The 20,624-nt window shown below is 48.5% G+C and overlaps 1 protein-coding gene and 1 long non-coding RNA gene across 2 annotated transcripts in view; both read right to left on the bottom strand.

The window, feature by feature from the left end:
- The window catches only part of SLC9A3R2 (SLC9A3 regulator 2), a 169,099-nt gene that overhangs the window by 112,892 nt on the left and 35,583 nt on the right, over positions 1-20,624 (bottom strand). The gene's annotated exons all lie outside the window — the stretch shown is intronic.
- Positions 92-2,217, bottom strand: LOC120943276. The gene is made up of 2 exons (XR_005750278.1): positions 734-2,217; positions 92-628 (listed from the first exon to the last, which is right to left on the bottom strand). It is a non-coding gene; the product is annotated as an uncharacterized LOC120943276 (long non-coding RNA).

Genomic DNA, 20,624 nt, shown 5'->3' with positions numbered 1-20,624 from the left:
GGGTCTTCTCTCCCCTTCAAAACCCCTAAAGTGCTACATAGTCACCCTACCGCCTTAGAGCCCCTCCGTTTCTTCTTTTCCCCTAAAGCCACCTAGGTGTCCCTTGGTTCAATGCACCTCAAAGAGCTTCCCCTACTTCTCCAGCCTCCCAGTTCTTGTTTCATTTCAGTGGCACAGATGTCAAAGCAGTCCGGAGACTGACACCACCAACACAGTGGCATTTGACGGGCATTTTTACCTTCCAGTGATACCACCAACACAGGGGCATGTTTACCTTCCAGTGATACCACCAACACAGGGGCATGTTTACCTTCCAGTGATACCACCAACACAGGGGCACGTTTACCTTCCAGTGATATCACCAACACAGGGGTATGTTTACCTTCCAGTGATACCACCAACACAGGGGCACGTTTACCTTCCAGTGATACCACCAACACAGGGGCACGTTTACCTTCCAGTGATATCACCAACACAGGGGCATGTTTACCTTCCAGTGACACCAACACAGGGGCATGTTTACCTTCTAGTGACACCAACACAGGGACACGTTTACCTTCCAGTGATATCACCAACACAGGGGTATGTTTACCCTCCAGTGATACCACCAACACAGGGGCATGTTTACCTTCCAGTGATATCACCAACACAGGGGCATGTTTACCTTCCAGTGACACCACCAACACAGGGGCATGTTTACCTTCTAGTGACACCAACACAGGGACACGTTTACCTTCCAGTGATACCACCAACACAGGGGCATGTTTACCTTCCAGTGATACCACCAACACAGGGGCATGTTTACCCTCCAGTGATACCACCAACACAGGGGCATGTTTACCTTCCAGTGATACCTACCAACACAGGGACATGTTTACCTTCCAGTGACACCAAAAACGCAGGGACATGTTTACCTTCCAGTGATACCAACACAGGGACATGTTTACCTTCCAGTGACACCAAAAACACAGGGGCACGTTTACCTTCCAGTGACACCACCAACACAGGGGCATGTTTACCTTCCAGTGATACCAATACAGGGGCATGTTTACCTTCCAGTGACACCACCAACACAGGGGCATGTTTACCTTCCAGTGACACCACCAACACAGGGGCATGTTTACCTTCCAGTGATACCACCAACACAGGGGCATGTTTACCTTCCAGTGACACCACCAACACAGGGGCATGTTTACCCTCCAGTGATACCAACACAGGGACATGTTTACCTTCCAGTGACACCAAAAACACAGGGGCACGTTTACCTTCCAGTGACACCACCAACACAGGGGCATGTTTACCTTCCAGTGATACCAACACAGGGGCATGTTTACCTTCCAGTGATACCAACACAGGGGCATGTTTACCTTCCAGTGATACCAACACAGGGGCATGTTTACCTTCCAGTGATACCACGGATGCAGCAGCATTTTTTCCCTCCAGTGACACCACCAACACAGGGGCATTTATTTCTTCCAGTGACACCATGGATGCAGAGGCATTTTTCTTTTCAGTAATACCATTTATGCAGGGACAGTGATAACACCACTGAAACAGGGGCATTTCTTTCCTCCTTCCTGGAACATTTTTTTCCTTTGCCACTGTTGGCCCCATATTTTATTTAGCGTGGGACAATATGTGCATTGCTATTAAACCCTCCACGTTTTAAAGCATCTCCTGACTTCATTCCCTGTCCCACACCCTTTCTCAGGCCCACTGATTTACAAAGGTTCCCAGGTTGGTGCAGGGTTTATCAGCTTTGGCATTTTTATGCAACCATACAAGTCGGGTACAATAACCAAGTTGGAGACAGGATAGGTGTGGCCTTCAGTGGACTTGCCCATGGGATATAATGGCACTGAGCCCTCCACTGCTGTCTCCAGCTTAGGCATAGCAGAGCTGCCCATATGACTGTATACAAGTGGCAAAGCTTGTAGACCCTGCACAGGTCCTTAGTAGACCAGGCACCGGTAAACAGCTTTGCCGTATCACACTAAGCGGTTATATTTAGTTTTTTGATTCGGAGCCCAGGTCCGCGTGATTGTGTTTTGTAGGAATAAAGTCAACATTTCCTGTACCAGCACCAAAACACAGCAAATCCAGTACAAATACAGAGATCTCATTAAAGAAACCCATTCAGATCAAAAAGACAGGGTCTCTTTAAAGCCTTATCTGTTTTAATCACCTTCATTGCATTGCCCACACTGCTCCTTTCTTAGGCTGCATTCACACCTGAACGCGGCGTATTGTACCGCGATTTGCCGCGACAAAGCGCGTAGTTTTTAGCCTACAATACGCCGGAGGGGTGATTGAGGCTCCATTCACACCTAGGCGTTTTGTCGCCTGTAGCGCGACGCTATTGCAGCCTGAAATACGCTGGAGGGGTGATTTAACATTGTCGGCTATGGAGATGGTTCACATCTCCACGCCGAAACGCCGTACGCCTGAAGCTCAAAACAAGTCCCGGACCCTTTTTTTCAGGCGGCGTTCGGCATAGCCGACAATGTAATCACCCCTCCGGCGTATGTTAGGCTTAAAAAACGCAGCGTTTTGTCGCGGCAAATCGTGGGACAAAACGCTGCGGTAAAATACGCCGCGTTCAGGTGTGAATGCAGCCTGAAACATTGTCGGCTATGCCGAACGCCGAAAGCCTCCTGAAAAAAAGGGTCCGGGACTTGTTTTGAGCTTCAAGCGTACAGCGTTTCGGCGTGGAGATGTGAACCATCTCTATAGCCGACAATGTTAAATCACCCCTCCAGCGTATTGCAGGCTGCAATAGCGTCGGGCGTAAAAACGCCTAGGTGTGAACGGAGCCTTAATGGCAATTTACCAAATGTTGGCGCTTCCCGGCAGAAATGACACCCCTCCATCATGTGGCAGGGTTCAGGGTTAGCGGTTGGCCGCTATTCCCGAGCACTGCATCATCGGAGAAGGTTGCTTCCGTATAACCCAACGCACCAGATCATTTTCTATGATAGAAGAACACAAGGCAAGGGAGTGCTGTAAAGACTAATATAACTGGGTCCAGGAGTAGGTTTGGACCTGAATAGGCAAGGTGACAGGGTATTCCCTATTTTCTTCCTTATGCTCTTTACACAAACTGACAGGTGCACTTTGGCAAAGTCCATGTGATTCAATGCCATGTCCACCTTGACATCCAAGATGGTGGACTTCCAGAATAAACCAGATGGTTTACTGCTGAGTAACATCCTACGTATACATATACACCCCTCCGCACTGCTCAACCCCGGTGGGAACCTGAACGGCACATCAAAAGTTCACACCCCTTCACATACAATGGCCTGAGTTTGATAAGATCTTCAGGTTGGATCAGAGCCAGTTCTTCTGAAGATCTGGGCGATAGCCAATAAAGATGCCTTTTTACCACAGACGATTATCAGTGTATAGTCTATGAGGGGTTCCACCCAATCCTGGGCGGAATGGGAGGCCACTTCTGCTCAACCCAATCCTTCTCCAAATTAAGCGCTCAGAGGAAATAAGCTCACTTAGAATTAAAATACATTTAAACCCAAGAAAAAAAAAATACCGTATTTATCTGCATTTAACACGCACAGGCGTATAACACGCACCTTCATTTTAAGAGGGAAGTTTCAGGAAAAAAAATGTTTTTAAATAATGAACTTTGAAGTAAAATAAGGGTCAGCGCCCATCATTGCAGCCTGATCAATGCCCATCCGCCGCCTCAAAATTGCCCATCAATGCAGCTTGATCAATGCCCATCTGTAGCCTCACAATTACCCATCAATGCAGCTTGATCACTGCCCATCTGTAGCCTCACAATTGCCCATCAATGCAGCTTGATCAATGCCCATCTGTAGCCTCACAATTGCCCATCAATGCAGCTTAATCAATGCCCATCTGTAGCCTCACAATTGCCCATCAATGCAGCTTGATCAATGCCCATCTGTAGCCTCACAATTGCCCATCAATGCAGCTTGATCAATGCCCATCTGTAGCCTCACAATTGCCCATCAATGCAGCTTAATCAATGCCCATCTGTAGCCTCACAATTGCCCATCAATGGAGCTTGATCAATGCCCATCTGTGGCCTCACAATTAACCATCAATGCAGCTCGATTAATGCCCATCTGCAGCCTCCCCATTGCCATGAATGCAGCCTGATCAATGCCCATCTCAGGGAGGGGGGCGGGATGAGCGCCATCAGATTACATACAGCAACAATTTCCTGTTTACTCAGCGGCCTCTTTAAAACAAAGTCCCGCCTCCTGGACTGGATTCTATGATAGACAGAACACTGGTCCAATGCCAGCCCAGGAGACGGGACTTCCTATTACAGAGGCCGCTGAGTAAAGAGGAGATTCTCGCTGTATGTAATCTGACGGCGCTCATCCCACCCCCCTCCCCGTTCTCTCCGAGGCAGCCCAAATTGCAGTATCGGCGCATAACACGCTATTTGCAACCGATTTGCAGGGTGAAAAAGTGAGTGTTATAAATACAATAAATACAGTAAATATCACAGCTTATCAGTTCTTAAATGTAATGGCCACATTTGCTTTCTTTTTCATGCTTTTCCTTTATTTTCACCTGGCGGTCCTACCAGTACCACATTCGCTGCCCTAGGGTGACAACGCTTACTAACTTCACTGTATCTATGGAGGATCAGCGTTGTCACCCTAGGCCTTAGGGCTACAGCACACATCCTCCTCTTCTCCATAACACAGGAGGTTGGTGTTCTGTAGTTCGAAGAAGAGAAGTGAAAAGGCTGCTAACTTTTCCGCGGACCAGTTTCAGCAGACACGTTCGTTCGTGTGTACGGCCGACCGGACAGGTTTCCAGCGGACATTTGTCCAGCCGACCGTTTTCCAGCGGACAAAAAGATCCGCTGGTGTGTATGGGGCCTGAGACTTCAGTCAAGAATTTCTGGCAGAATTTGAAAATTGAGGCCCACTATACTTTTGAAAAAATTGTCAAAAACTCAAATCTCTATTGGAAACAGTACAAAGTGTAATGGATCCCCAGGCCCTCCTTACACCTGACTGCTTTTTTTCAGAAGTTTGCACCGTGCTTGTAGTCAAATTATAGGTGTCCCTTGCAGGAAGAATGTTGTTTGTGGCAATAATATCTTCTTTCATGCATCATCTTCAGGTTTTTAACAATTTTCCAAAATACAGACTAGCAAAATGGAATACAATACGTACTTAGAACAACAGAGCGCATTACACGAAGGGGAGCGAAGCTCCGCACAGTTATGCTGCGTACACACGGTCAGAATTTCCAACAACAACAACAAATGTTCGATGTTTTAATCACCTTCATTGCATTGCCCACACTGCTCCTTTCTTAGGCTGCATTCACACCTGAACGCGGCGTATTGTACCGCGATTTGCCGCGACAAAGCGCGTAGTTTTTAGCCTACAATACGCCGGAGGGGTGATTGAGGCTCCATTCACACCTAGGCGTTTTGTCGCCTGTAGCGCGACGCTATTGCAGCCTGAAATACGCTGGAGGGGTGATTTAACATTGTCGGCTATGGAGATGGTTCACATCTCCACGCCGAAACGCCGTACGCCTGAAGCTCAAAACAAGTCCCGGACCCTTTTTTTCAGGCGGCGTTCGGCATAGCCGACAATGTAATCACCCCTCCGGCGTATGTTAGGCTTAAAAAACGCAGCGTTTTGTCGCGGCAAATCGTGGGACAAAACGCTGCGGTAAAATACGCCGCGTTCAGGTGTGAATGCAGCCTGAAACATTGTCGGCTATGCCGAACGCCGAAAGCCTCCTGAAAAAAAGGGTCCGGGACTTGTTTTGAGCTTCAAGCGTACAGCGTTTCGGCGTGGAGATGTGAACCATCTCTATAGCCGACAATGTTAAATCACCCCTCCAGCGTATTGCAGGCTGCAATAGCGTCGGGCGTAAAAACGCCTAGGTGTGAACGGAGCCTTAATGGCAATTTACCAAATGTTGGCGCTTCCCGGCAGAAATGACACCCCTCCATCATGTGACAGGGTTCAGGGTTAGCGGTTGGCCGCTATTCCCGAGCACTGCATCATCGGAGAAGGTTGCTTCCCGATAACCCGACGCACCAGATCATTTTCTATGATAGAAGAACACAAGGCAAGGGAGTGCTGTAAAGACTAATATAACTGGGTCCAGGAGTAGGTTTGGACCTGAATAGGCAAGGTGACAGGGTATTCCCTATTTTCTTCCTTATGCTCTTTACACAAACTGACAGGTGCACTTTGGCAAAGTCCATGTGATTCAATGCCATGTCCACCTTGACATCCAAGATGGTGGACTTCCAGAATAAACCAGATGGTTTACTGCTGAGTAACATCCTACGTATACATATACACCCCTCCGCACTGCTCAACCCCGGTGGGAACCTGAACGGCACATCAAAAGTTCACACCCCTTCACATACAATGGCCTGAGTTTGATAAGATCTTCAGGTTGGATCAGAGCCAGTTCTTCTGAAGATCTGGGCGATAGCCAATAAAGATGCCTTTTTACCACAGACGATTATCAGTGTATAGTCTATGAGGGGTTCCACCCAATCCTGGGCGGAATGGGAGGCCACTTCTGCTCAACCCAATCCTTCTCCAAATTAAGCGCTCAGAGGAAATAAGCTCACTTAGAATTAAAATACATTTAAACCCAAGAAAAAAAAAATACCGTATTTATCTGCATTTAACACGCACAGGCGTATAACACGCACCTTCATTTTAAGAGGGAAGTTTCAGGAAAAAAAATGTTTTTAAATAATGAACTTTGAAGTAAAATAAGGGTCAGCGCCCATCATTGCAGCCTGATCAATGCCCATCCGCCGCCTCAAAATTGCCCATCAATGCAGCTTGATCAATGCCCATCTGTAGCCTCACAATTACCCATCAATGCAGCTTGATCACTGCCCATCTGTAGCCTCACAATTGCCCATCAATGCAGCTTGATCAATGCCCATCTGTAGCCTCACAATTGCCCATCAATGCAGCTTAATCAATGCCCATCTGTAGCCTCACAATTGCCCATCAATGCAGCTTGATCAATGCCCATCTGTAGCCTCACAATTGCCCATCAATGCAGCTTGATCAATGCCCATCTGTAGCCTCACAATTGCCCATCAATGCAGCTTAATCAATGCCCATCTGTAGCCTCACAATTGCCCATCAATGGAGCTTGATCAATGCCCATCTGTGGCCTCACAATTAACCATCAATGCAGCTCGATTAATGCCCATCTGCAGCCTCCCCATTGCCATGAATGCAGCCTGATCAATGCCCATCTCAGGGAGGGGGGCGGGATGAGCGCCATCAGATTACATACAGCAACAATTTCCTGTTTACTCAGCGGCCTCTTTAAAACAAAGTCCCGCCTCCTGGACTGGATTCTATGATAGACAGAACACTGGTCCAATGCCAGCCCAGGAGACGGGACTTCCTATTACAGAGGCCGCTGAGTAAAGAGGAGATTCTCGCTGTATGTAATCTGACGGCGCTCATCCCACCCCCCTCCCCGTTCTCTCCGAGGCAGCCCAAATTGCAGTATCGGCGCATAACACGCTATTTGCAACCGATTTGCAGGGTGAAAAAGTGAGTGTTATAAATACAATAAATACAGTAAATATCACAGCTTATCAGTTCTTAAATGTAATGGCCACATTTGCTTTCTTTTTCATGCTTTTCCTTTATTTTCACCTGGCGGTCCTACCAGTACCACATTCGCTGCCCTAGGGTGACAACGCTTACTAACTTCACTGTATCTATGGAGGATCAGCGTTGTCACCCTAGGCCTTAGGGCTACAGCACACATCCTCCTCTTCTCCATAACACAGGAGGTTGGTGTTCTGTAGTTCGAAGAAGAGAAGTGAAAAGGCTGCTAACTTTTCCGCGGACCAGTTTCAGCAGACACGTTCGTTCGTGTGTACGGCCGACCGGACAGGTTTCCAGCGGACATTTGTCCAGCCGACCGTTTTCCAGCGGACAAAAAGATCCGCTGGTGTGTATGGGGCCTGAGACTTCAGTCAAGAATTTCTGGCAGAATTTGAAAATTGAGGCCCACTATACTTTTGAAAAAATTGTCAAAAACTCAAATCTCTATTGGAAACAGTACAAAGTGTAATGGATCCCCAGGCCCTCCTTACACCTGACTGCTTTTTTTCAGAAGTTTGCACCGTGCTTGTAGTCAAATTATAGGTGTCCCTTGCAGGAAGAATGTTGTTTGTGGCAATAATATCTTCTTTCATGCATCATCTTCAGGTTTTTAACAATTTTCCAAAATACAGAATAGCAAAATGGAATACAATACGTACTTAGAACAACAGAGCGCATTACACGAAGGGGAGCGAAGCTCCGCACAGTTATGCTGCGTACACACGGTCAGAATTTCCAACAACAACAACAAATGTTCGATGGGAGCTTTTTGTCGTAAATTCCGACCGTGTGCGGACATTTGCTGTCGGAATTTCTGACAACAAAAATTTGAGCGCTTGTTCTCAAATTTTTCGACAACAAAATCCGTTATCGTAAATAACAATTGTGTGTGGACAATTCCGACGCACAAAATTCCACGCATGCTCTGAATCAAGTACAAGACGGAAGCGCTTGGTCTGGTAAAACTAGCGTTTGTAATGGAGATAGCAAATTCGTCACGCTGTAACGGACTGAAAAGCACGAGGCTCAAAAGCGTGAATCGTCTCTCACCAAACTTCTCCTAACAAGAACCTCCCTTTAATAGTGCCGTCATACATCTTGTACGTCACCGCATTCTTGGCGTTCAGAATTTCCGACAACATTTGTGTGACCGTGTGTATGCAAGACAAGTTTGAGCCAACATCCGTCGGAAAAAAATCCACGGTTTTGTTGTCGGAATTTTCAAACGTCTACATTAGAAGTAAAGAGAAAGTAGGAATGAGGGTTCTTTTGGCGTCTCCCAAAGGAACACAAACTATACAACTTGGTATAAAGGCACGAGGTTTATAGGCCTATAAAGAGTCTTCCACTCGTCAGCCGATATATGGCAACCGGAATCAGGGCAGGAGGAGCTCAAAAGATATCTGATAGGATGAGTTGCATGAGCAAAACAATGGTATGGGTAACAGATACGAAAGAAAAGTAAAGGAAGGGGGAAGGGAGAGAGAGAGAGAGAGAGAGAGAGAGAGAGAGAGAGAGAGAGAGAGAGAGAGAGAGAGAGAGAGAGAGAGAGGTAGACAAGTCAGGGAAGGGGGTGTCTCATGGGGCCCACCGGCAGCGTCAGCCCACCAGGCTATAGATAATTGTTACAGGGAGAGAAGAGAGTGGTCAATCCTCAGGTGGTCAACATGGTCCAGTCATGTGCCTCAGATGAAACCCTAAAGGTACTTAGCATGGGTATCGGTTATGTCGCGTACACCTTGGATTGTTTTTCCGACGGAATTCCGCTCAAGCTTGACTTGCATACACACGGTCACACAAAAGTTCTCTGAACTTTCGACCATCAAGAACGTGGTGAGGTACAACACTACGACGAGCCGAGAAAATTAAGTTTACTGCTTCCGGGCATTTCGTCAAATTATTTCCGAGCATGCCTCGGAATTTTGCGCGTCGGAATTGCTACAGACGATTGGAATTTCCAAATGGATTTTTTTCCAGCTCTCAAATTTTTGTTGGTGGAAATTTCGACAGGAAGAGTCCAATGGAGCATACACACGGTCAAAATTTCCGACCAAAAGCTCACATCAAACTTTTCTTGTTGGAAATAACGATTGTGTGTACGGGGCACAAGAATGGAGGTTTAGTTCTCATGTATCATGGTCACCAGAAGACGTTGCTAGAACTCTGCAAAGGGTCGAAAGGTATCCACGGTCATCTACAGGTCTTAGCCAGGGTCTGCCAGGAGTATGTACCCTGCCAGCTTCCTTCGATATTTATCTAGGTGTGAGATGGGTTTATGCAAAAGGAACTCTCAAGGATCCAGTTTGTACATTTGAAGGCTAATCTGATCGTATGACCATAGCCAGACAGAACCTCCAACTTAGCAACCCGTTTTAGGAAGATCAGGGCAAAGCCTACAAAAGTACCCCTGGGGTACAAGAAAGTAAGGATCTGCAGTAAGGTTTGCAAAATTGAATGCAATGGGGGTTATTTACTAAAGGCAATTCCACTTTGCACTACAAGTGCAAACTATAGCCCAGATTCACAAAGCATTTACGCCGACGTATAACAAGTTACGCCGACGTAAGTGCAAATGTGCGCCGTCGTATCTGTGCGCCAGACCCACAAACAGATATGCGCCTAAAACCAGACTACACCCCGCCAACGTAGCTTGCTTACGCCGGCGTAGGGTGGGCGCACATTTAGGCTGGGTGCATGGTGCCGCTCCCATTGATTAGCCATTCAAACATGCAAATGAGGGAAATACGGCGATTCACGAACCTGCGTGCGCCCAACGCAGGCTACGCAAGGTGCGCGCAAGTTGTACATCTGGCGTAAAGTTATTCCCCATAAAGGAGGTGCAACCCAGCAGCAGACATGCAAAGGTCTGCACCAGGGAACACAAGCCAGTGTATTTTACGTTGGACGTGTGTCTGGCTGGGCGTAGGTTACGTTCACGCCGTACGCAGTGATCCGGCGTAGTTTAGGCAGTTCTTCCGACGTGGTTGTGAGCAGGCGCAGGGGGATGCGTCCACGTCACGGCGCACGCGCAGTTCGTGATACGCATCTGTCTGGCGCTCGGCCCATCATTTGCATGGGGTCACGCCTCATTTGCATGGCTCACGCCCACTTCCACCTACACCGGCTTACGCCTTCGAATCCCACGCCACGCTGGCGCAGCGTTGGGAGCACTGGCTTGCTGAATTCATTGCTTGCCTCTCTGCGCTGCGTTGGCGTAGCGTACATTGGTTACTCTACGGCGGCGTAATGTGCCCCCACACTCTGTGAATCTGGGCCTATAAGTGCACTTGAAATTGCACTGAAAGTGCACTTGGAAGTGCAGTTGCTGTAGATCCGAGGGGGACATGCAAGGAAAATAAAAAGCAGCATTTTAGCTTGCACCTGATTGGATGATAAAATCAGCAGAGCTTCCCCTCATTTCAGATCTACCTCTCAGACTTACAGCGACTGCACTTCCAAGTGCACTTTCAGTGCAATTTCAAGTGCACTTTGCACTTGTAGATTGCACTTGTAGCGCAAAGTGGATTTGCCTTTCGTAAATAACCCCCTATGTATTTAGAATACCCAGGAGTTTTTTTGTTTGTTTTTTATCAAGTGGGGAATCCAGGTTTTCTTACATACAAACTGCCTTTTCTTTAATGCAGGTAACTGTAAAGCCAGAGGGAAAAAAAATTAGCTCCTGATATAATTGCAATGAACAAGATGCGGAAACTTGCAGTGTTCCCAGATAATTAGTCTGATTTACACAGGGAACATATTACAGTCCAGCCGAGGTAGCAGAGCCAGAATTGGCAGCAGGACACAAAACTTCACTAGCGTTTCAATTAGAAGGACAAAAGGTTCTGGAGAGGAAAAGAGGAAAATCATTTTCATCTCCCCTGCAGCTGAAATAAAGCTTAACTGGGAAGATCGGCTCCTGGTAAAAAAGGAAAAAAAATTACGTTTTAAGCAGCTACAGTGGCCAAAGTGTATCTATAAAATGTTTCCCATCTGCATCACCCACACCACATAAACTGAGGATTGAGACTCCCTTTTCTCAGGATGTAATTATCTCTCGAGCCACCCTTCTGGGACAGTTGGGGGGGGGGGGGGGCACGTAAAAAACACGATTCAACCGCAGGGTTTTACCGCCCCTCAACCCAGTGGTGTATTTAGGTTTTGTGCTGCCGCTAGCGGTGCCACGGATCCGTAGCTAGACCGAAGCCGCGGCCTTTCCTGACGCTGTGACCGCGGTCACAGCATCGGGAAAGTCCGCGGCTTCGGCCTAGCTCCGGAGCCGCAGCCATCTTGGTACACCCAGCGCGGCGGCCCTCCTCTCTGTTTACACCCACAGAGGAGGAGGGGCCCGCGCTCATGGGACACACACCACTCTCTGGTGTCTGTACTATGGGGGGCAGGGGGGGTCTGTACTGAGGAGGGGGGGTGTCTATACTGGAGGGAGAGGGGGGTCTGTACTGAGGGAGGTGACACTATTTTTTTTTGCACCAGTGCCACTTGCCGTCCAGTGACATCTGCCAATGCCACCTGCCAATGCCAATAACAGTGCCACCATCCAGTGCCAATTAGTGCCACCATCCAGTGCCACCTACCAGTGCCAACAAAAGCCATCAGTGCCACTTGCCAGTGTCACCTGTTAGTGCCACCTGCCAGTGCCACGTGCCAATCAGTGCCACCTGCCAGTGCCAACCAGTGCCATCTGCCAATCAGTGCCACCTGCCAGTGCCAATAAGTGCCATCTTTCAGTGCCATCCAGTGCAACCTGCCAGTGCCAATAAGTGCCACCTGCCAATCAGTGCCTTCTGCTAGTGCCATCTTCCAGTGCCAATTAGTGCCATCCAGTGCCACGAGCCAGTGGCACCAATTTTTTTTTAAAAATCGGCCTAAAGTATCGGCCGCAAAAATCGGCATCATATATCGCCATCGGCCGCCCCGATTTCTAAAAATCGGCCAGAGAAAAACCCATATGGGTCGACCTCTAGTGTATGCATACCAAGTTCATGGACAACGTCCTTCGGAGCAAAATCCACGGAAAAGTGCGTTGGAAGTCCGATCGTGTGTATGAGGCTTTAGGCAGGCTGCATTCACACCTGAATGCGGCGTATTTTACCGCGATTTGCCGCGACAAATTGCAGCGTTTTGTCACGCGATTTGCCGCGACAAAACGCGTTGTTTTTTAAGCCTAACATACGCCGGAGGGGTGATTAACATTGTCGGCTATGCCGAACGCCGAAAGCCGCCTGAAAAAAAGGGTCCGGGACTTGTTTTGAGCTTCAGGCGTACGGCGTTCGGCGTGGAGATGTGAACCATCTCCATAGACGACAATGTTAAATCACCCCTCCAGCGTATTGCAGGCTGCAATAGCGTCGCGCTACAGGCGACAAAACGCCTAGGTGTGAATGGAGCCTCATAAGCAGCGTTCTCTACCTGGTGGTCCCTGTAATCTAGTCCTGCTTGAACAAAAACTAAACCTGTTGTTTTGACCTGCTTGAACAAAGGACAAAAGGTTGCCAGCCATACCCACTTTAATATTACAATCTAATTCTAATCCCAACAGAGACAACATGGCACAGGACAGTCGGGAATCCCAAAGATTGATGTACAACGTAAAAAAAAAAAAAAGCCTTCACACCTCAGGGAGCCCGTTAATTAGGTTGAACTTTGGAAACAGACACGGCTTACCGCTCAGAGGGCGACAGCGGCAATTATTCCAGTGCTGATCTGTTAAAGGGAGCGCAGCGCCAGGGGAACCGATCCAACCACAGGAAAATCACTAAAGCAAAGTGTGAGGCCAGGGGGCCAATACACAGAGGAACCGAGGAAAAGACTAGGAGCTCCATTACAGGAGCCTCACATTTGGGGTCACCAAGACAGGGGACAAAGATCAATAATGATGATCATTAGAAGGCAGATCAATGTAAACTTACTGTACTCCTTTTTTTCTGATACCCACATAGCCCAATATTTTATTATCAAAAAGGTACAAAATACAGATTTCAAGAAATGTAAAATATGAGCTCTGGTCGAAATATGAAACAACAAACAATATCCATCAATGATATAAAATGCTCATTTGCAAAGAAGTCAATGCGTTGTATTTGTACATTACATATAAGTACCCCAATGCATGAACTTGACTTGCCTGCACAGAGTCCTGACCTGAGCGGACACTGCGAGCCAGGCCTTCTCATTAAACATCAGTGCCTCATCTCACAAATGCACTTCTGGAAGAATGGTCAAACATTCCCATAGACACTCCTAAACCTTGTGGACAGTCTTCCCAGAAGAGTTGAAGCTGTTATAGCTGCAAAGGGTGGGCCAACTCAATATTGAACCCTACGGACTAAGACTGGGATGCCGTTAAAGTTCATGTGCGTGTAAAGGCAGGTGTCCCAATACTTTTGGCAATATAGTGTAAGGGCTCTTTCACACGGGCGGCCCCCGTTCAGGTCCGCCTGCCAGTTCGTTTTGCGGACCTGAACGGGCGCTCCGTGCTCCTCTATGGAGCCGCAGATGTCAGCGGTGACATGCCCGCTGACATCCGACCCGCTCCGATCTGCCAAAGTGTGACGGAGGAAAACCTACTTTTCCATCCGTCTGGCGGATCGGATCAGGTGAACACGGACATACGGTCCATGTTCATCCGATCCCCCCCCCCCCCCCCATAGGGGAGAGCGAAGAAAAGACAGGGCGGTCCCTGCACAGTGTGCGGGGACCGCCCTGTCATCCGCCGGCTCAGCGGGGATCAGCGGAGCGATCCCCGCTGAGCAAGCGGAGGTTCACGGGGCGGATCATTACTGATCCGCCCCATGTGAAAGGGGCCTAAAGCTGTCCACATAGACCATCCTCCTCACCGCTATTAGTCTGCAATTGTGATTGGGAAGACTACCCTGCAGTAGAGCAATCTGAAAGCGAGTCTTGAATCACTCGTGGAGCGAAACAGGACCGCTCCAAAAGTCCTGCTAGCCGCATCTTTGGATCAGTATAGGAGCGGGGTGTTTACCGCTCCTTCATCGCTCCTTCCCATAGAAATCAATGGGAAACTGCGGTAATACCGCCGGCAATGCGCCTCTGCCGAGGCCTTTTTCGGCCGCTAGCGGGGGTTAAAACCGCACCGCTAGCAGCCGAATATTGCGGTAAATACGACGGTATAGCGGTGCTAAAAATCGTGCCTCTATATCGACACCGCACCTCCCATGCCCAGTGTGAAAGGGGCCTTAGTGGTGCCTCTTTTCTCTTTTATACTCAGTTGTGACATGATGCTACTTGTATATAATTGCCTGTCTTGCAAAACACTCTCAGACCAAGTTACTCTCAATCAAAGGTTTTCCTGTATACACGTTAATTATTTTCAGAATTATTAATAAAAAAAAAAACAGACTGAACATGGGAACGGTTAGACTCCATTTTAAAGAACATTTTAATAGTTTTAACAAAAAATATTCAGGTATTCAGAAAATGACTTATCCCACTACTTCATACTATTGTCCCCGATTTGTTGAAAATCTCTTCGGACTGTACAAAGGTTTCAAGGCCTGTGGCCAAGGACCGCCATGACCCGTGGGACAATGTTGGGACAGAATGCCCGGCACGAAGGTCGTTGACCATCGATGTTATAATAAAAGAAAACCTCCAACTTGGTACAAACCAGGGTAGTCATTAACGGAGAAGTCCAGCCAAAGCTCGCTTGGCTGGACTTCTCCTGTGGATCACATGAGTGCAGTTCGTTTTGCACTCCTGTGACCCGTTTTCAGCAGAGAGCAAGTCTGAAGTCCGCTCTCTGGTGACATCACAGAAATCAGTCCAGGCACGGCGTCATCACGACAATAACGTCTGGATCTGCCAGGTGCCTGGACTAGAGGTCGACCGATATAACGGCAGGCCGATATATCGGCCGATATTTGGCCGTTTTGGAGAAATCGGCATCGGTCGATTTTTATCCAAATTAGGCCGAGATTTTACATGGCCGCTAGCGGTGCCACGGATCCGGAGCTAGGCCGAAGCCGCGGCCTTTCTTGATGCTGTGACCGCGGATTGCCGCCGCGGTCACAGCATCAGGAAAGACCGCGGCTTCGGCCTAGCTCCGGAGCCGTGGCCATCTTGGTAGACCCAGCGCAGCGGCCCTCCTCTCTGTTTACGCCCACAGAGGAGGAGGGGCTCGCGCTCGTGGGACACACACCGCTCTCTGGTGTTTGTAGCGGGGGGGGTGTCTATACTGGAGGGAGAGGGGGTCTGTACTGAGGGGGGTGACACCATTTTTTTTTTGAACCAGTGCCACCTGCCAGTGCCAATTAGTGCCACTTGCCATGCAGTGCCATCTGCCAGTGGCAATACCAGTGCCACCATCCAGTGCCATCTGCCAATGCCACCTGCCAGTGCCAATACCAGTGCCACTATCCAGTGCCAATTAGTGCCACCTTCCATCCAGTGCCACCTGTTAGTGCGATCCAGTGCCACCTACCAGTGCCAACTAAAGCCATCAGTGCCACCTGCCAATGCCAACCAGAGCTAACTATTGCCACCTGCCAGTGCCAATTAGTGCCACCTGCCAGTCAGTGCCAACCAGTGCCACTTGCCAGTGCCACCTGCCAGTGCCACGTGCCATCTGCCAATCAGTGCGACCTGCCAGTGCCAATAAGTGCCACCTGCCAATCAGTGCCATCTGCTAGTACCATCTTTCAGTGTCATCCAGTGCAACCTGCCAGTGTCAATAAGTGCCTTCTGCTAGTGCCATCTTCCAGTGCCATCCCGTGCCACGAGCCAGTGCCACCAATTTTTTTTTTAAAAATCAGCCTAAAATATCGGCCGCAATAATCGACATCATATATCAAATTTCTCAGAAGAAATAAGGACATTTAAAAGCAAAATGGAAGGATGAGGTAAGTGAAGGAGGACTGCACTAAGGTAAAGGAAGCTATTATGGGAAAACAATTGTACCTTTACAACCCCTTTAATAATAGAGTGGGAAAGACGTTTTTATTGCTGTCCGTTTTCCTGTTGAGGAGCTTCCCTTCACTTTCTGTCCAAGTGACAGCTGTCATAACAGGAAGTGAGGGAAAGTCTCGCTGGGAGAATGAGGAATGCATGATATGCATATGCTGATTACAGGGCAGTCATTCATTAGTAGTGTGACTAGTTGAGTTCTGATTTAAATAGCCTGCCACTTTATCCGTTTAGGTGATCCACGTATACTCATCTTTTCTGGCATTCCCCCCACCACTCCTTTCCTCTAGAAGTAAAATATTGTGTAAGCTCTAAATTGGGTGCTGTTGGAGCTTACACAAGTATGACACCCATCTCCTCCTCATATGAGCCTGGAGACTGGCTGCTAGGTTTGAGCACTAAGCCCAGGTTCACACTGATGCACGATCGGCTGAACTCACACCATATCCTTCCTGCATGTGAGTCCGACATCGGGGGGCGATTTTAGAGATACCTGTGCAGGTTCCTGCTAAGCCCAGGTTCACAATTGATGCGATTTGGCATGCGATTTGACCTGTCAAATCATATGCCAAATCAGCAGCTATTGCCGACAATGGCACCGCCTGAATAGGTGCAACCTAGACTTTGCGGTGCCGCACCGATTCCCGAAAGTAGTTTTTGTACAACTTTTGGCGACTTTGTGTGCAATTTCAATAGACATCTGCGCAGGAACCCGCTCAGATGTCTCTGAAATCGCCCCCGAATTTTGGACTGACATGCGGGAATGAAATTGTGAGAATATAGCTGAACTCGCACGATTTCGATCCCACAGAAGTGAGAACCTAGACCAGAGATATGCAATTAGCGCACCTCCAGCTGTTGCAAAACTACAAGTCCCATCATGCCACTGTCATGCTTGTGGCTGTCAGTCTTGCTTTGCCTCATGGGACTTGTAGTTCTGCAACAGCTGGAGGTCCGCTAATTGCATATCCCTGACCTAGACTAAGACATGGGTGGAGGGCACATGTTCCCTATACCCAGAAGCACTGGGTATTTTGCAGTGACTTAAACAGAGAGGAGAATATGGACTATGGTCTCCATGTTGACTGACCCAGTGGTCCGGGTCTATTCTGATTTACCGGAGCTTCAAACTTCATTGTTCACAGACATTTTCCTTAAAATGTGGAACTTCAGTATTTTTTTCATCTTTTCATCTATTAAATCTTCTGCCCTTGTTGTTTTAACTTTGGATAGTAAAACATTTTTTTTCTGCCAGTAAATACCTTATACAGCCCACTTCCTGATTCTTGCCTGGTAAAAAGCCTAGGCTTATGACATCATACACAGCTCTCTCTCTCTAGTGAGTTTGCCAGGGAGGGAGGTAGGATGAGTCATAAGAGGGCCAATGAGCGCTACAGAGCTGGAGGTGTGTGTCTGTGTAAATCCAGGAAGTGAACAGGCAGCAGCTTCAGCTGCCCACACTTAAAATGGCTGCAGCCAGACTCAGTGGAGGGAGATTTCTGCAGCATATTTGGCAAGTACAGAATCACAGTATATATAAAATATGCAAAGTGGTTGGAGGGAAGCTTCAGAATGGCAAACATGTTTTTATTACAAATTATGTGAGCAGACTGCAGTTCCTCTAACCTTTCCTTCTTTCATTCTAATTCAAAACTCAAGAAAGAAGCAGCAAACGTCCAAAAAAAATAGGATTTTTTGTACTCACCGTAAAATCCTTTTCTCTGAAGTCCATGGACGGACACAGCTCCTTAAATCTTGACAAGTGGGTTATGTTCCCTGTTTACAGGAGAGGACTAGGCAGAAACATGTTAAATAGTTAAATACATGTTACATTAACAGAGTTGAACAGCCCCGCCCAGGGGGCGGTCCCTCCAGACATAACCCTCCTCACTGCAGCTTGCAGCCTCAGTTCGTAACAAGCAGTACAAACCTAAAAAGGAGGGGTGGGAGCTGTGTCCGTCCATGGACTTCAGAGAAAAGGATTTTACGGTGAGTACAAAAAATCCTATTTTCTCTTATCGTCCATGGACGGACACAGCTCCTTAAATCTTGACAAGTGGGACGTCCCCAAGCAGTGTCAAAAAACGAGGGGTGGGAAATATATCAGTAAAAACAATTTTAACTTCACCCCAAAACAAGCAGAGCTCCTCAACGGAGGAGGTGCAACTTTAAACAGCCGCCGGCAAAAACTAGCGGCTGAAAAAAAACATCATAAGATGCACTCACAGCAACCATGTAAATTCTGGAAAAAGCGTGAACGGACGAGCAAATCGCCGCCTCGCACACCTGTGAGACCGACGCATGATGTCGGGAAAAAAAAAAAACCCAGGAAGCACCAATTGCCCTGGTCGAAAGTGCCGTGACCGGAAAGGGGGGCCCGCCCTTAGGAGCATAGGCCTGTATGACGGCCTGCCCGATCCACCGAGAAATGGTGGTCGACGAGACCGCCAGGCCCTTTTGTGGACCAGACACCGACACAAAAGAGAGTCAGAAGCTCCGAAATGGAGCCGTAGTAGGCTGGTATACCCGCAAAGCGCGTACCACGCCTAAAGTATGAAAGGCCGAAACCTCCTTCGGAAGAAGGGAAGGTCGCGGGCGCACCATCACCTAATCCTTATGGGGGATCAAGCATGGCGGCTTGCAAGACAAGACCGCCAACTCAGAAACCCCTCTAACAGAGGTAAAGGCCACTAAAGGGGCCACCTTCTGAGATAGTGTCAAGAGAAAATCTCTCTGATGTTTCCAAAAGGAAGGTTCCTGAAGAACCGAGAGCACCAGAAACAAAACGCATGGGGGAAGAGATGGGCCAAGAGGGGAAAGTATATGACAAACCCCTTGCACACAAAAAAAGGGGACCCACCAGGGAACGGGCCGCAAAAAGGCCACTAAAAGAACACAGCCAAGGCTGAAATCTGCCCCCAAACGGTGCTTTAAGCAATTTTTAGATCCAATCCAAGCTTTAAAAACAGCAGGACCCTGGACATTGAAAGTACGCCCGTGGACGTCACTCCATCCCTTCGCACCAAGAGAGGTGCGACGGTAGATCCTCCGGAAGAAGACTACGGTGCCCTGTTGAGATGACCGAGTCAGACAGACCCTGGTCACCTAAAGTCTGGCTTCCAATAACCATGTTAAGCAAGTCAGTGACTGTACAACAGGAGGAAGTATGGGACCTTGAGACAGGAACCTCCTGCCCTGGCAATCGCCAGGGTGCCTCCGCTACCAGGCGCCCGATATCAGCGTACCAAGGACGCCGAGATTAATCTGGAGCGATTAGAATCATCGGGATCTCCTCAGCATCCACTCTGTGGAGCGGCCGAGGAAGCAACTACCATGGAGGAATGGCAAAAAATCACCGATACAGACAACACAGGGCCACCAGCGCGACTGACGCGTCTGTACAAGATCACTAGACCTGGCCACTAACTGACACCCTTGCGGCGGAGACAAGCTGCCAGGAGATCCATGCCATGTGAGGCTCACCTCCTGCAAGGGAGCCGAAACACCCCAAGCACAAAGACCAGTCGCCCTGGTCCAGCATCTGGCGACTCCAGTAGTCTGCCTGCCGGCATACCTGATGGTAGACTGAAGCCACGGCCGTGGCGTTGTCCGGCTGAAACCAGATTGGTCGACCACAAGGAGAAGCATAGCCTGATCGCCTAAAATAGTAGGACAATGAACAGTAGACAGCACCTGGTATTCCCAGGCGGTCTTCCACCAGGCACTAGCCAGGCCCGACCCTGGGTAGCTACCGAGACCAGACACATTCAAGGAGGTGTGGTCATAGGTCCACGCAAGTCCAGCGACTCAGGGCCGACTGGACCCCCCAGTTTTGTGAACCTCCAGGTTCACAACCCGTGAGCTGGCATTCGTCGTAAACACCGACCACTGGAAGGAAGGAACAACTTCCCGGACCGAAGAGTCGGGAATCTCTGTCACCAACTCAGAGAGACTCTGACTAGGTGGCGCACAGGAATCTAATGATTTCAGAGACAAGAGATTTTTACCACCTGGACAGTAGTTCCACTGGAAAACCAGGGTGTGGAACTGGGCATA

The sequence above is a fragment of the Rana temporaria genome, chromosome 6 (genome assembly GCF_905171775.1).
Source record: "Rana temporaria chromosome 6, aRanTem1.1, whole genome shotgun sequence".
NCBI classification, from domain to species: domain Eukaryota; kingdom Metazoa; phylum Chordata; class Amphibia; order Anura; family Ranidae; genus Rana; species Rana temporaria.
Note: the sequence above shows the minus strand (reverse complement) of the source record. Positions and strands in the feature narration are given on the sequence as shown.